The 17,310-nt window shown below is 40.5% G+C and overlaps 1 protein-coding gene and 1 long non-coding RNA gene across 2 annotated transcripts in view; one reads left to right on the plus strand and one right to left on the minus strand.

The window, feature by feature from the left end:
* clstn2a (calsyntenin 2a) overlaps window positions 1-17,310 on the plus strand; it is a 155,341-nt gene that overhangs the window by 41,680 nt on the left and 96,351 nt on the right. The gene's annotated exons all lie outside the window — the stretch shown is intronic.
* LOC113011310 (uncharacterized) lies at window positions 4,068-8,274 on the minus strand. Its single transcript, XR_003270515.2, has 2 exons — window positions 8,069-8,274; window positions 4,068-4,630 (listed from the first exon to the last, which is right to left on the minus strand). It is a non-coding gene; the product is annotated as an uncharacterized LOC113011310 (long non-coding RNA).

Genomic DNA, 17,310 nt, shown 5'->3' on the forward strand with positions numbered 1-17,310 from the left:
ACATTCAACAAACCCAGCATATTAGAATATTCAAGTAAACATTAGAAAGTCCAAAAAATGCAGTTTGCCAACATGTTGCCACCGATCTGAGTGAGTTTTTATCAGTGAGCATGACTTGAGCACACTTAACTCAACTGGCTGCCAGCTTGTTGCATTCTGGTGATATTTTGATAGAACAGGAAAAGTGCTGAGTGCACATGTAAGAGTTAAATGTGAATTTCTCTCTATTTTAACAGCAACGTGTGGTTTTCACTGATTTATCACAGGTAATTGTTGTATTATCAGAAACAAATTGCATATAATTGCCAAACTGACCCATCAGACTAATAGCTGACCAAGTCTGTCTTTATCTTATTGGATAAAACTGGTATTGAGAAAGTTTAAATTTGAGGACATAAATTAGAGTTGAAAACGGTGATGAATTGCTATATGTATTACTGCAATACACAATTATATCGGATTGTGAGTGAAGTATTGTGCTAACACCGCCTCGTGGGGTGTCTGGTGAGTTCCATCGCTCATCTGCATCCATAAATCATAATCAAAAATAAAAGTAAACACATTTAAAACAACAAGAATGAAAAGCAGACGTCTTGTACATCGTCAATATAGTGAGATTTACGCATGTTGGCTTAAAAACACGAGTAAATATCACTTCTTTTTGAAATTCAAAGAGAAGGGTTTGATGTGTATTTTGTTTCAGGCTTGGGAAAGAGTAGCACAGATTGCTAATGGTCCTGTCCCCCCAGCAACATCCTCTCTTATGACTCTTAACAGCTTGGCTTGTGTCAGTTCATCTGGACATCACAGACGGATACTTAGGGCAGAACAAGATAGAGCTTTTAGTTTGAGGAATAAACTTTGGTAAATTATGTTGAGAGAAATGTATGTGTGCAAATTGCCCATTGCGTCTCTGTACTCCATATTGGATCCCTGTGAAAATGGTCAATTTATCCCCATTTTAATGTATCCACAAACCCCCACACATGCACATACAGACACATTAGCTTTATGGTTGTGACCTTTCCTGATAATGGTCAGATGGCTATCCGCTGACCTTGCTGTGTTAACAGTTTGTCCCCTGGCAGCTTTTTTTCTCCTTTCCCCACTTAATGGATCCCCTAATGTGATATTTCTAGAAGAAGGGAAGTGTGTGTGTGTGCGTGTGCGTGTGTGTGTGTGTGTGTGTGTGTGTGAGAGAGAGAGATGAGGAAACAAAATTGGTAGTGAGAAGGAGACAGAGAGAGAAAATAAACTCTGACTGAGAGATGACACTTTTGTCTGAAAGTTAATGCTATTTTTAAGTACACTCTGAAAAAGAAAACAAAACTAAAAATAAAGTATGCAGCTGTCTCCAATTCTCTGCCTAATTTAACAATACAAACACTGCAATAGACAGAACCAGCTCTGTAGTTCTCACTAATGCGAGGTCATGGCTCAATTTCTTTCACAATCCATGGGCACAGAAACAAAATTATAGGCTTCCAGAGTTTAGATTTATGACTTCATTGCTTATTTTAAATGCTGTATGTGAGGGTATTATGATTCAGGGTCAGTCTTTTGTCATAAAGAGTTTGATCAATGGTTGTTGAATTGGATCCACTAATGACTAACCGTTTGGCCAGTTCATAGCTGCTAGGAAAGCATAGACTCCATGCAAAAACACATCTCCTGGCCCTGCCATTAGATGCATTTCCGGATTTTTTAAATTGGGTGACACTGGGAGAACCTGTAGGTAATGGAGTTAACTCCATAACTGGCTGTAACTAGAAATATTTGTTATTCTGTTGAGTGGCACAATTAAAGAACAGTGTTTTGCACATAGTTTAATTCATACTCTGGCTCTACTCTACAGCTTCCTGATGGCTGAACTCCTTTCCCTATTTCTAAGGGAGAAATAGGGAATCTCCCTTAGATGGATTTCTGCTTCTTGTATCCGCAGTCTCTTTCTTACAGTCACTAACCAAAGCTCATGAACATAGGTGAAGGTAGAGACGTAGATTGACTAGTAAATTGAAAGCTTCGCTTTTAGGCTCAGCTCTCTCTGATGGTGCATTCGCTTCACTGCAGCTGCAACACCAATCCATCTGTTGATCTCCCACTCACCTCTTTCGTGAGCAAGATCCCGAAATACTTAAATTCCTCTACTTGGGGCAGTAACTTGCTCCTGATGTAGAGTAGGCTCTTCATCTTTTTCCTGTTGAGGAACGAAGCACCAAGAACAAGTCCGACTCATTGCCGTAGCGTCTCTTAATATCGACAATTTTGCTTTATGTTATTTGTTTTAATAGTTTAGACGTCATCCCATCTTTTTGGGAATTAGGATTGTATATGTGATTTTGATACAAAGTGCAGTGGATTTGAAATGTTTAACCGGAATCAGCTGGGTGTTTTGCACCCATTCAAGTTGACGGTTTTTCCATAGCTGGTCGGATATTTATAGTCTATGTTCAGTGTTTCAAATGATACCTAATGCAATGCTTCTCTAAAATATCTATAAATTGTTTTGAATTGAAATGTTAGACTTTTTTTGGAGACGATTTTGCCTGTCACTGCTGCTCATGTGTGAACTACAACTCTCCACATTAACTCCTGTTTGCAGCCATTTTTTGAGGCAGAGCAGGGATGAAGTTTTGTCAAAAAAGTCTTTTTTTTGCTTTTGTGTATTTGCCAGTTTTTTTTTTTTTCATGTTGTGGAGACATTTAAAATTGAGCAATGATTTTGGGGAATTTGTGCACACAACACAAATGGCTGGCATTCAGTCTTTGTCAAGGTGTCAGAGATAATTGATGTTTGAATAGCTGCTGGTCTGAGCAGTTCTTTTACTAAAGACAAAAACTGCATGTTTCATTCCCCAGATTCTTTGTTTCCTTACCAAAACCTATTTTTGAGCATCACAGCCCTTAGCATGCACAAAACACAGTATGTGTTTGAAATCAGCTACTTTAAATTATTAATGCAAACCAAACAACTCACAGTCTTGAGTTCTGGTGATAAAACCTACTCTGCTGTTTTTCGAGTCTATCAGAGGGCAGTAAGAAAAGTATGATGAAAACATAAGAAAGATAAGAAGTATGTAAAACAGCAACAGCAAAAAGTAGGAGCATTTTCAGACTGCCACCTCAGGGGAAATATATGAGTTTAGTTCCCTGCCTGGGGAAATTACCTGCAAATGATTAGTGTCTGTTGCATTCACGAAAGCTATATCTGCAAAGGTATTTGGACCCACCGGACAAGTTCTGAAGACCCAAACCGTAGAAAACTGAGGGTGCTCAGTTTGTGTGGAAAGGAGCAATGGACTGCCCCAACTGATGTCTTGTAATATTGAAGGTAACACAAACTGAGCGCCGTTTGTGTACACGTGGATGTAGAAAAAAAGCAACTTGGGAGACAGGGAGGAGGAAATTCAATTTGATTGTAATCTGATGTACACATTCTACTGTTTGTGAGTTAAATTAGATTTTAGATTTGTTTTCTCTGCCTCTCCCCTATACCCCTTACAGTATTAGAGGGGGGATTTATCTGGAAAGATCTATGGTTGTGCCTGATTGAAGAATCATGCTGTGGGAATAGTGGGCAGATGGTAATCTATCAAACAGACAACGAAATGTTTTATTTCTTGTTCCGTTGCCAAAGCACTGAAGAACAAACATCTTATTTTACCCTCAATTATAAAAGCCTTGGTTCATGGACAGGCTGTTTTCCATGTGACTGGCTTAAAATGCATAAGCTTAGCTTTTGGTTTAGGCAGCGTAGTTCAATATGTCTCATTAGTCCATTTTCTTATTGTTAGTGTCTCTCTCTGTCCAGATCTTTCTCCAGATCTTTCCTTTTTTTCATTAACTAACACATTATACTATAAACCAGCATGACCCCGTTTAATTTTCATACATTGTTATCCGCCAATTTCCACATAGTGTGTAAATTCAATGCGTTTCAGTTAGGTGCTGAACCATCTTCTCTTATGCGCAGTATTGGGGACTCTGGCACAGAGGAGGCAAAACTAAATTAAAATGCAAAATTGTTTGTTTTAAAACAATGTAAAAATTGGACTGAGCCAATGTGATATCAGTCACAGGTTTTCATTGTATAACTTAACATTAGTGTTATGGAATGTTGGATACTTTACTTTATGAACGCATACACCGCTTCATACACATATGTCTAAACAGTACAAAGTAATTGGCTAATAAAATACTAGAATTTCATTCATCAGAGCTCAAACAAAAACTTTTTGTTGGGCTTGTATCACAGCCAGTCAGCAATAGTCATTAAAAATGCTCCAAAAGGCACCAAGAGCACACACACAGGGAGAGGTCCAGTTTAATGACTCAAAGGAACAGATGAGGCCTGACAGACTCTGATTGGCTCAATCAAAGCGGCCGTGCCCCTACCTCAGTTATCCAGGTTAATGAGTTAAAAAAAAAAAGTTCACTCCACTCATAGATGTTATGAGGGTTAAATTAAACATTAAGGCTGAACCTGACTGTATATTTGCTTGTTAAAGCTGTAAAGATGGTCATCGTAACATTGGAGTCTCTGGGGGTTGACGCCCTTTTTGCAGCCAGCCTCACGTGGAACCTAAAAGTACTATAGGTTATGCCACTTTGGTATCACTTTTCAGCATGCCTGTAACACAAAATACAAACACCTGTGAGAGAAAAAAATTAAGGACATCATAATGAAAATTCCTGAACTATGTTTAGTGACATGTCTTTCAGTGTCTTTAAAGATTTATCTTTGAAAAATATCTGGAAGTAGAATCTAAGTGGTGGTTGCAGACTGTGGTAAAAGCAAATAAATTATACTTTGACACGAAATTTCTACACTTGAAAGAAAATGCTTGTCGTTGTTGATATTTTTAGTTGTTTATTTAATGTTTAAAAAACCTAAAATAGGAACAGTTGCAAATAGTAGTGGCATGGCTCAAGGTGAGAAGGTAAGTGTTTGGGATTTTATGCCTTTATATCTTAAAATCGGTGCAAATATTAATCACGAGAACTTAATGAAAACCTGATTAGATGTTGTTGACTAAAGGTGACTCTTAAAGGACACGGGGATGAAACTGATTAGATTTTAGTGCTCATTGTTCAAGATAACAGTGACCACTAAAATGTTTTTGACCTTGGCTTAAGAATTAATTTGCTAATTTGCCTTCACAGAAATAAAGTCCAGACACTTTCTCCATGTAAACGTTTGCAATATCATAATTCCGCAATAAAACTTATTCAAGTTTCACATCTGGGCGAACACATTACTGGATTGTTGATAACCTATTAAATTCCTTCAAATTCTTCAGTTTATAGCATCTGGACGGAAATTGATACACACAACAAGTTTACAGTTTGGTACGGGCAAACAACCCCATCCTCCAGCCTAATTGTTTTTTCTTTCTTCACATTTCCACATCGACTCATTTACAATTAAATGGTAAATGGCCTGTATTTATATAGCGCTTTACTAGTCCCTAAGGACCCCAAAGCACTTTACATATCCAGTCATTCACCCATTCACACACTGGTGATGGCAGCTACATTGTAGCCACAGCCACCCTGGGGCGCACTGACCGAGGCGAGGCTGCCGGACACTGGCGCCATGGGGCCTTCTGACCACCACCAGTAGGCAACGGGTGAAGCGTCTTGCCCAAGGACACAACGACCAAGACGGTCCTAGCCGGGGCTCGAACCGGCAACCTTCCGATTACAAGGCGAACTCCCAACTCTTGAGCCACGGTCCCCCGAATTAACTGTTCTTAGACACATAGTTAATGTTTTTCACGCCTTTTTTTGACAACATGCTTTAATCTTAGTCAAATGAAATAACATCTTTTGCTTTTAAGCAAACAGATGATCATATAAAGCTGGTTAGGAAATGAGGAGAAACGAATAACATGCAACTAGTGTCCCCTTTTCAAATTAAATCACTTGTCAGCATCTTGAAACTCCACAAATCTCACCTGTGCATTCCTTTCTGCTTCTAACTATTTCTCCCATAAAGATAACATTCGACAACCTCCTCTGTACCCTTAATGATGTGTTTTGACACCTCAGAATATATCATTATATTAAAATCCTGTATTCTGCCAGAGACCAACCCCCACTAACTTCAGACGCACATCCAGTCATTTTGTTCTGTAAGCAGAAACTGCCCAGTTCAAAAACGAGCTTCAAGCCTTACTCCTAGCAGCGGTAAAGAGTTCAATTTTACCTCATGTTTTTATTTCTGACCTCGCTTTCATGTATCATACTTTTTCACCACATGACAAGATTCATTTTCATCCAGGAAGTTTAATAGGAATTTTTTGTTTTATATTTGGCCTGGAATCACAAAGGTACTCCTTTTTTCCCCACTTTCTTTTAAATTCATTTATAAAAGTTTCTTTTTTACCAAAGGGAGAGTCTTACCTTTTTAATAACTGTGAATTAGATGTTGCCGACATCTATAGAGCTATAGGTTTCGGTTTTTTTTGTTTTTTTTAAAAACCAGCATGTCCCTGTTTACATGTAATAGAGGACACCGAGTGATACCATATAGTCCCTGGATCTCCCTCATTTTTCTCATTAAAGTCAAGTCGGCTTTTTAGCCTACACAGCGTCTTCGTTAGCATAAACTGAAGTCAGCCAGAGATGGATTTAAAGACCTCTGTGCTGTGAGACTAAAACAGACACAGATGTCAGATTTAAAAGCTTGATGCACCGGCACCGTATTGGAATAAGTGTTGCTGTTGAATCACTACATCGCAGTGCTTATTTAAAATGTGGCTCCACTGTGAAGGAATCATCCTATTAAAAAGACCTGAATGACCTCATATCTACACATCCAGCACCACATGCGTTGTCACTATCTGCAAACCATACTTTATTATAACCTGGCCTTCCCTCATTTTTACTTTTTGAGTTATCTGTGCATTTATTTTGTTATCAGACTACAGCTACACAATGATTCAGTGTCTGCAATTAATTTGACTGAAACATTTGAAAACCCCAGGGCTGCTTGTTTCTAATGCGGATTCTGGTCCCGATGCCTTTTGTCAAGTAACTGTGTCAATTGCCATGCAGTGATGCTGTGTAGTGTGCACCAACACAATGTCCTAATGACTGCAATACAACCACTGTGCTGCTGTGTCAGGAGCGCAGAATGAATCAGCAGGCTAAGCATAATTATAGAAAGGTGCAAGGTAACAGCATCATGAGTACCAGCTAAATAACTTTGTTTTGAGTCGCACCATCGGCCCATTTTGTTCACATGCAGTTGTAGCCAAATTAAAGTGCCAAAAATGTTTAATCATCCATGTTTTTTTCTATTCTCTTTCATGTATTGAGTAGATATTTCTACCTTCCTCAGTTTGTGTATGACTGGCTATAGATATAAGCCTGGAAATCTGTCAATAAGAATAGCCGGCACTGCTAGATTGATTCATTGGACAGTTGATACTCATTTAATCGATCATAAAATTGTTGAAAATGATGACAATGACACCTGACAATGATGGATGCTCATGTTAAAGATGAACAGAGTTTCATATAATGAGGTGAGTGTATGTAAGAGTAAGCTTCTGTGAGCCAAAATGTGAGGTTTCAGACAGATTGAAACATGACTTCAGAGAGAGGTTATTCTTAATGTGGTATTTCAGTCACCAAGCACCTCCAACATGCTATTGACACCTTGGGTTTGCATTAGCCAGCCAATCAGAAGAAAGACAGACGCTCAAACCATCATTGTGAATTTAAAAAAACTCCAAAAAGAGTCCAAAAAAAGTAAAAAGGAGCAGGGATGCTTTAATTTTAAACTTCTGAAACATTGCAAATATTGTTTAAATCAAAGCAAACAAGCAATTATTGTTACAAACTATTTATTTATATATATATTCTTTATTCTCCACATTAATAATGCAGGTTTTTTAAATTAATTTATCTTCACAACCTAATGTCACGGGCTGCTTCACAAGCCGGAGTCTGAGGTTTAAGCCAGAATTTAATTGGTACTGTGATTCCATTGTGACGTTATAATATAAATAACATATGACTTAAAATATCATTTATAGAAATAGCACATCACTTTACTTACTTTTCTCATGCCTCGCCTGTGTACCACCTTTTACTCCCCACAAACTTCCACTGTTGAGAGACTGGATCTCATTATCATTTTCTTGTTCCCCATAAACATGCGGATCATCAAAAATGCGATTTCCTTTTTCCTGATAATGCATCCTGGAAATGAACACTCCAAGCGGAGACAATTCAGCGGTAGGTGGGTTCAGTGTCATCCATTCTCTGTACAGTAAAAGCCAACAGAGATTACATGGTAAGAAAAGACAACCCAAAAAGAAAATTACTGCATTGATATTATATGCTGTTTATTTATATATAAATGTTTGACGACAAAAGCAGATATCAGTCAAAATGTGGTGGTTTTTTTTTCTTGACTCACCACCTCGTGAAAGTATAGTTCAGTAAATTTATACATTTCTAATTTATATTTCTAAAACTTGTTAAGGCGGTAGGTCCCACCCTTTAAAACAGATGTTTTTTAAATATAAAAACAATGATTCGATCAGCTTGATTTGATACTAATGAATGTGAGTGTATGAGCAAACTTGTGCAAACACTCACTTATGCAAAAGTAATTAAGCAGTCTGCACTATAACTGCACATGAGTTTTTTCTTTTAAAAACCCCCCACTTTGATTCTCACCAACCTCTTTCCTCTCACATCTGTACTCTTGCTTTTGTTACTTTCTTTGTGCTCTAGTAATTTTTGGTAAAGATTGGAGAGAGAGTTGGTGAACAGAGGGTGCAAGCAGAGAGCAGGCTAATACCATACTGTGAGGTTGAGAGTTGGGTGCTCGAAAGAGAAAAATGACTTCAAATACTTCTGTTCCCTTCAGTGCTGCACCTCCCCTGGATAAAGCACTCTCTGGTGATGAACACTGCATCTGTGTGACCGGGTCACTCGTCACTGACTTTCTCTCGTCTGTCCTTCTGCTTATCGGATTATTGACCGGTCTTCACACTGTGCCTTGGCCCCCTTTTTTCCCCCCTCATAAATTTTAGGGGAGCTGCAGCTATCTGAGGATCTCAAGGTCATGTTGAATTGCATGTTCATTTTCAATAAGGAAATCTTTTTAGAAGAAAGAGCTAAGCCTGATCTTATATAAAGAAATAAGCCCACTGTATATCTAATTTCTTGGTTACACTCGGTTTTCACTGTGCTACTGCTTGCTACTGCAGGCTTTTTAACTTAAAAAAAAGGCAAAGAGGATTACCCACCTTCAGCTTGACGACGCCCAGCAGGATGGAAATTTTCACCTTTTTTTTAACGTTTAAAAAGAGAGAAAGTGTCACGGCTGGCGGAGTGAGCCGTGTGGAGTGGAGGAAAAGGAGGACCCAAAATGCAGCAAACTGATGATACGAGTGAAGTTTATTTACACGGTGGCAGTGGCAAAAACAGGCAATGAAGCATGAGTAATGACAAACCTAAACTGGGAGAAACTAAAGAGCAAACCTGAAGTCTACAAAACGGAGAGCGGAGCAGAGAGACGCAGACTAAGGAACAGGATACCAAGAAACACAGACGAGCCGACAAAGAACACAGACCGACACCCACTAAATATACACACACAAGGTAATCAGGTAATCACACACAAGAGGGAAGAACAGCTGAACCTAATACACATGAGGACCGGAGGAGACAAGCTGAACACAATGACAACAGACACAGACTTTCAGAACAAGACAGGAAATCTAGACCCGAACCGGACACAAAGGGGGGAGGACACAGAATAGCTAGAACAGAGGAAAATAATCACAAAACACAAAACGCTGGGTCAAAATGACCCAGGACCATGACAGAAAGAACAAAATATGGACATTTCAGATAGGAGACACATGGGCAGATTTGTTGTTGCTGGGGCAAAAAGACTATAAATACAAATCATTATCGAAATCATTATCAAAAAATATAATACATTAGCAGGTCTATGCTCGTGTTAATGTTTCTTGGCTTTGTCTAAGAAATGCTTTGTAACCTGATAATGCAATACAGCTTTCCATAGGAGCAGGTTATAGTCATAAAAGTCATTAAAAACTCAGAGCCACCAGGTAAATTATAATTCACTTTTGCTTCTTGTGCTTCTATTTTCTTGTCAAGAAAAACATGCTTTGCGGTGCTGTGTGGTAAATATCGAAGGCTTGCAGCTACACTTCCTTTACTGCTGATGAATCATGCTATATCTGCTTGTAATGTAACAGGCTGGCACAAACACAGCTATAGGTGCATCCAGGTCAGTTAGCTTTGTGTTGGACCAGTGTTTTTTCTTCCAGGAAAACAACATGTCCTCATCTCTGAGATCACATTGTGATGGGAAAGCAAGACTGTTTTTGCCCGAGGGGTGGAGTTTTAAAAATGCTACTGAGAGTGAGAGAGAAGGAAATAGAGTTTCCAACCTCGTATTGTAAAAATGGGCTTGTAAAATATAGTTAGTGTCCTGTGTGGGCTTACTATGAAAAGGAAAATATGCCCTCCTAAGGTTTCATGTATCAAAAATTATCTGGTCTTTTTAAAATTATTTAAAGGCAATCTCAGATGACATATTACACAATGGCATTATTTATTCAGGAAAAACTGAGGCAATGTGTGACAAACTGATTACACCCTTACTGCTTCCGTAGAAATTAAGAGTGTAAGTAGCATCTAGGTGCTGATAATCAAAGGCACTTAATTGATCATCAGCACATGTGAGCATTCCTATAAAATACAATATAATGCAGAATCTTATAGAACAGGGTTTAAAAGCAAAAACTCTTTTTAAAAGAAGCAAAAATATTTTTTCTGCATGACTTCATCAGTCTCTTATAGCATTGTGGAGACATTTTTTTGTCCCGCTCTTTACAACGTTGGTTCAGTTTATTGAGGTTTGTATGCAATCATTTATGCACAGCTCTCTTAACTCAGCACTTCACTCAGGTTGAGGTCTGGACTTTAAATGGGTCATTGCAAAACCTTGATTCTTATCTTTTTTAACTATTCTGTTTTAGATTTGCTACTATGCTTGCAAACATTGTATGACAAAGGTTTACTCTCAAGCTGCCAAGTTTTAGCTGACCTCACAATTGATTCAAAACTGTTTTGTGTACAGAGCAGTTTATGAATGACTGAATGACTACAAGGTGCAAAGATCCATCAGAAGGTTGGTGGTTTGATCATTGTCTGCCCCAGTCTGAATGCCAAATATCCTTGGGAAAGATACTAAGTCCAAGTTGTTGTCCGATGCGTCCGTTGGAGTGTGAATATTAGATAGAAAGCACTTACGTAGAAAGAGCATAGAAAAAAAAGTGCTTGGGTGCATGAGGTAGTGTAAAGTACTTTGAGTGCTCAGAGAGGAAAAGCGGTATTTACCATTACCCTTCACCACTGTCTTTGAAAGCTGATATGAGCTGTAAGTTCTCATATGTTGTGTTTGGTTTTTGTCTAAACGGTCCGGCCGCCATGTTGTTTTAGAGAAAAGAGGCTTTCTACCGGCAACCCCTCACACAAGCCACACTTGTTCAGTCTTTTTCTGATTCCACTCTCATTAACATTAACATTAAACATGCTAACTGATGCCTATAAAGTTTGAAATGTACCTCTGGGGTTTTTTGCAGTTTCTTTGAGCATTGCATGATCTAAATTTACATCCACTCCTGGGAAGACTAAGATAAGATAAGATAAGATAAGATAGAAGTTTATTAATCCCTCGGGTGGGTTCCTCTGGGAAATTCGATTTCCAAAAAAGCACAGCACCGACAGAAGTTACAGAGTTACAGAATATTATATATACACACACACACACACACACACACACACACACACACACACACACACACACACACACACACACACACACATATATATATAAATACAGAGACAATATAAATAAAATATACGAAGGGGATAAATAGAATAAATAGGAATAGAAAATAAAAAATAAAAATACAAGTGAATTGCACATTTCAAGTATTGAGGTCTATTGCACTGTTGACTATTTACAAAAGTATTGCACAAAAGGTATTGCACAGTGAGGTGAAGAGGCACTACAGCTTAGTTGTTCCCCCCTCCTTTGTCCTCCTGTTTCCCCTCCCTCTCCCCTCCAGAGAGGAGTTAAACAGTCTGATGGCGTGTGGGACAAAGGAGTTTTTAAGTCTGTTAGTTCTTGTCTTGGGGAGAAGCAACCTGTCACTGAACAGACTCCTCTGGTTGTTAACGGCCGTGTGCAGAGGATGCCCAGCATTGTCCATAATGTCCATCAGTTTCTTTAATGTCCTTTTCTCTGCCACTGTCACCAGAGTGTCCAGCTTCATGCCGACCACAGAGCTAGCCCTCCTGATCAGTTTCTCCAGCCTGGATGAGTCCTGGATGAGACTGACAATAGTCTTGAATGTTTTCCTTTTGTGGATGATCTTTCTCATGGCAGAATGATAGATTTTTAAACAGTTTGGAAATGGTCTTATAACTCTTTCCAGAATGAGGGGCAGCAATAGTTGCTTCTCTCAGATCATTGTTGACGTCTTTACTCTCTGGCGTTGTGTTAACACGCACCTGAGTGTTCCAGACCAGCAAACCGCCAAACGTCTCCTTTTATAGAGGCGTTCACACTCACTGGTGATCAGGTAATCAAGTCCAATTGATTAGCGGCACCTGGCTGCTACTTACCCTCTTAATTCCCATGGAAGCAGTGAGGGTGTAACATATCATGTGTTGTTGTTCTTTAAGGATTTTGTATCTGCTTGATGGAAATAGCACTCTCACACAAGAAATGATGAATAAAATAGTTGAATTGTGCTGTACTGGTGGTGTAAACTCACAGTTTTGGGGGTTTCTAGTGCTTTATCTGACTGATGCTTACTTTGTTATTCTAGTTATTCCGCTCACAAAGCTTTATCTCTGTTATATTGGCTAATCGAGGCATAATGGCTCCCATATCCCTACTTCTAGCCTAAGAAAAGAAAGAGAAAAAAACCTCAAGAAACTTGTCAGTTCAGTCCTTTGACTCCTCTCCCTTCCTGACAACTACAACTCTACGAGCTGTGTCAAAAGACAGAATAGCCTAATAGTGTTTTAGCCTGTTGTGTGGACCACCATAACAACCCACTTTCAGTAGACATGCTCCCCTGCTAGGATATGGCCATACCTGTACTTTCATCGCACAGAGCAGATCCAGTGAGGAATTATTATACAATATAAAGATGTTCAGGTTGAAAACTTAATGCTTTGAAGCCACTGAAGTAATTTCATGGATAGAGTTTAATTTGTAACCCTGACCCAGGCATTGCTGTGGTGCAGTGGAAGCTGTTGTGTTTGAGCCCAGAGGGAAACATGATGTAACACTGCGTAAATGTTTCTCAGTGTTACTGAAGGTTGTTTTCCATATATATGACATTAGTTCAGTTGATTGTTATTCAGACTCTCAGTACTTGTGAGTCTCATGGTCCCTCCAAGTAGAGGCTTCCTAATTAACTTCCCTTATTTCTTCCTTCCCTCTTTGTCTGTATTTTCTTTATACTTCGACTTTCTTTGTGTCAAAGTTTGTTGCTGTTGGCAATTGTTACCTTTCTCCCCGACTCCCACAGCTTTCTGAGCAGCTAAACAACTTTTGAAAAATGCCAAGGGAGTACAATCACACTGCGAGGTGTGTGAATGTGTCATATGCCCATGTCAAGAGAAACTGCTTTTTATAACCCGTGTTACACAATCCATGACAAATACTCTAAATGACGTTAGTAGTGTTTTTGGACCCAGCGTGCTTCTGAGTGTTAAACCTACAAAAACATGAGGTTTTCATTTGAGCGTATCTTTGAATGTGGATGCACTAAAGTACTGTGTAAAAGCTGCATGTAGTGTGAAGCGCTCTGAGTGGTCAATAAGTTTAGAAAAATGCTATAAAATGCCACTCCAGTCCCTTTTTTTATTGTTCCTGAGAGGAAGGCTGTTGTTATTAAGTGCAAGGCATATTTAGAAATATTTTCACACTTTGAATTGCATGCCAGGAAGAAAAATAGTGTCAAACAAGCTAAGACAGGGGGAACAGAATAGAGGCCACGGGGTTTTTGCAACTGCATAGGATGCTTTCCGGGCCTCAGCCTACCATCCATGTTGATTACACATAAAACAGCTCTGGTTTTTGCATTATTGAATAAGGAGCAGGGCAGATGTTATGACTTGTTGCTATTTAACCCTTTTGCCCATGGGTTCAGGTAGCTGTTATCATTCTTTGCTGTGTGTGAATAGGGTGATTGTGTTCTGTCTCGTTGATGAACCTTTCCTTCTCTCTCTTAACCTTTTTTTTCCTTCACCCACTATTTCTTTATATAGCACAGGCTTAGTTTGCACAGTGTGCAGATAGGTCCTCTATCTGCCTCGAGTCAAATTTGTTGTTTTCTGTGTTTTTACTGTATCTGTAAAAATCACTATAATTGCTGGAGGAAATTAGTTTGCTTGACACAAGCAAATGAAGAGCAGAGTCCAGTTTTAAAAACTCATTAGTACTGGTTGTATTTCACTGCCTTTTTGAGTCATGCTGAGCACAAGTGATGTGTTCAGTGCGCAGGAATCTGAGATAACGCTGCACACAACTCCTGGCGTGTTGCAACTACTGTGTGGTTCAAGCAGTGTATTTGAACACAGAGAACATATTTGGACTAAACTGTCAAAATAAATTGTATTTGAGATTACATTCCTTCAATATGTAACTTTCTTAGGAAGAGGCCTTGAGGCAAAGTAGCGCATTGTCATGCCTGCACTCTACTGCGTCAGTTGGTTGTCTTATCCCATCACATGTTGCTTATACCGACGTCTAGTCATAGATACTGTACCGTGCAGCCTAAGGCAAAGAAAATAGCTGTAACATACACAAAAAGTGGAACACAGCTAAAGCTGTATGTTATATAAAATAAAATACTGTACAAACGTCTTTAGCTATCCCCCATTTCTATCTATTTTACTTCCAAGGAGCCAGACTTTGGGTATTCATATAAAGTTGTCTTGAGAAACAGTTCTCTTTTCATTTTCAGAGGAATGTTTTTGTTTGCTCGTAAAGCCCCTTTCTACTGACCTATGAGTCAGTGAAGAATAAAAGAGGCACCTAACTCAACAGATGAGCAAATGAGTTGAATAAATAAAATAAATAATAAGTAAATAAAAGAATAAACCAATAAAAACCAAATATTGACTTTCAAGCTCTGTTTCTGCTGTATATACTGCATTTCCATGTATGTTTGCGCATTTTGGACGGTCCTGGTCCCCAAGGACCCCAAGAAGGGACCGGTCCCCTCCAACTACCGACCAATAACCTGCCTCAGTACCACATGGAAGCTCCTGTCAGGCATCATATCGGCTAAGATGAACAGGCACATGGGTCAATACATGAGCGGGACACAGAAAGGAATTGGCAAGAATACCAGAGGCGCAAAACACCAGCTACTGGTAGACAGAACAGTCAGCCGAGACTGCAAGACCAGACTGACCAACCTGTGCACTGCCTGGATTGATTACAAGAAGGCCTATGACTCAATGCCCCACAGCTGGATACTGGAATGCCTAGAATTGTACAAGCTCAACGGGACCCTAAGAGCCTTCATCAGGAACTCAATGGGGATGTGGCGTACAACACTAGAGGCCAACTCCAAGCCCATAGCACAAGTCACCATCAAATGCGGGATCTACCAAGGAGATGCTCTGTCCCCACTGCTGTTCTGCATAGGCCTGAACCCCCTCAGTGAGATCATTAACAAGACTGGCTACGGATACCGACTACGGAACGGAGCAGTTGTCAGCCACCTCCTGTACATGGATGACATCAAGCTGTATGCCAAGAGTGAACGAGACATCGATTCACTGATCCACACTACCAGGCTATACAGCAATGACATTGGAATGTCGTTCGGACTGGAGAAGTGTAGTCAGATGGTAACAAAGAGAGGGAAGGTAGTCAGAACTGAGGGGATTGAACTACCAGAAGGCAACATTGCAGACATAGAGGACAGTTACAAGTACCTGGGGATCCCACAGGCGAATGGGAACCATGAAGAGGCTGCTAGAAAAGCTGCAACCACCAAGTACCTGCAGAGGGTCAGGCAAGTCCTGAGGAGTCAGTTGAATGGTAAGAACAAGATCCGGGCCATCAACACCTACACCCTGCCCGTGATCAGGTACCCTGCTGGGGTAATAGGCTGGCCAAAGGAGGAGATAGAAGCCACTGACATAAAGACAAGAAAGCTCCTTACCATGCATGGAGGGTTTCACCCCAAGTCCAGCACCCTGAGGCTGTACGCTAAGCGGAAGGAAGGGGGCCGGGGACTGGTGAGTGTCAGCACCACAGTCCAGGATGAGACAAGGAACATCCAAGAATACATTGGGAAGATGGCCCCAACTGACCGAGTGCTCAGTGAATACCTCAGGCAGCAGAAACCCAAGAAAGAGGAGGGAGACGAGGAACCATCATGGAAGGACAGGCCCCTGCACGGTATGTACCACCGGCAGATAGAGGAGGTGGCTGATATCCAGAAATCCTACCAGTGGCTGGACAAAGCTGGACTGAAAGACAGCACAGAGGCACTAATCATGGCAGCACAAGAACAAGCTCTGAGTACAAGATCCATAGAGGCTGGGGTCTATCACACCAGGCAAGACCCCAGGTGCAGGCTGTGTAAAGATGCCCCAGAGACAATCCAGCACATAACAGCAGGGTGCAAGATGCTAGCAGGCAGGGCATACATGGAACGCCATAACCAAGTGGCCGGCATAGTGTACAGGAACATCTGTGCCGAGTATAACCTGGAAGTCCCGAGGTCAAAATGGGAGATGCCCCCAAGGGTGGTGGAGAATGACCGAGCTAAGATCCTGTGGGACTTCCAGATACAGACGGACAAAATGGTGGTGGCTAACCAACCGGACATAGTGGTGGTAGACAAACAGAAGAAGACGGCCGTAGTGATCGATGTAGCGGTTCCGAATGACAGCAATATCAGGAAGAAGGAACACGAGAAGCTGGAGAAATACCAAGGGCTCAGAGAAGAGCTCGAGAGGATGTGGAGGGTGAAGGTAACGGTGGTCCCCGTGGTAATCGGAGCACTAGGTGCGGTGACTCCCAAGCTAGGCGAGTGGCTCCAGCAGATCCCGGGAACAACATCGGAGATCTCTGTCCAGAAGAGCGCAGTCCTGGGAACAACTAAGATACTGCGCAGGACCCTCAAGCTCCCAGGCCTCTGGTAGAGGACCCGAGCTTGAAGGATAAACCGCCCGCAGGGGCGTGCTGGGTGTTTTTTATATATATAT

The sequence above is a fragment of the Astatotilapia calliptera genome, chromosome 18, assembly GCF_964374335.1.
Source record: "Astatotilapia calliptera chromosome 18, fAstCal68.1, whole genome shotgun sequence".
In the NCBI taxonomy this organism is placed as follows: Eukaryota; Metazoa; Chordata; class Actinopteri; order Cichliformes; family Cichlidae; genus Astatotilapia; species Astatotilapia calliptera.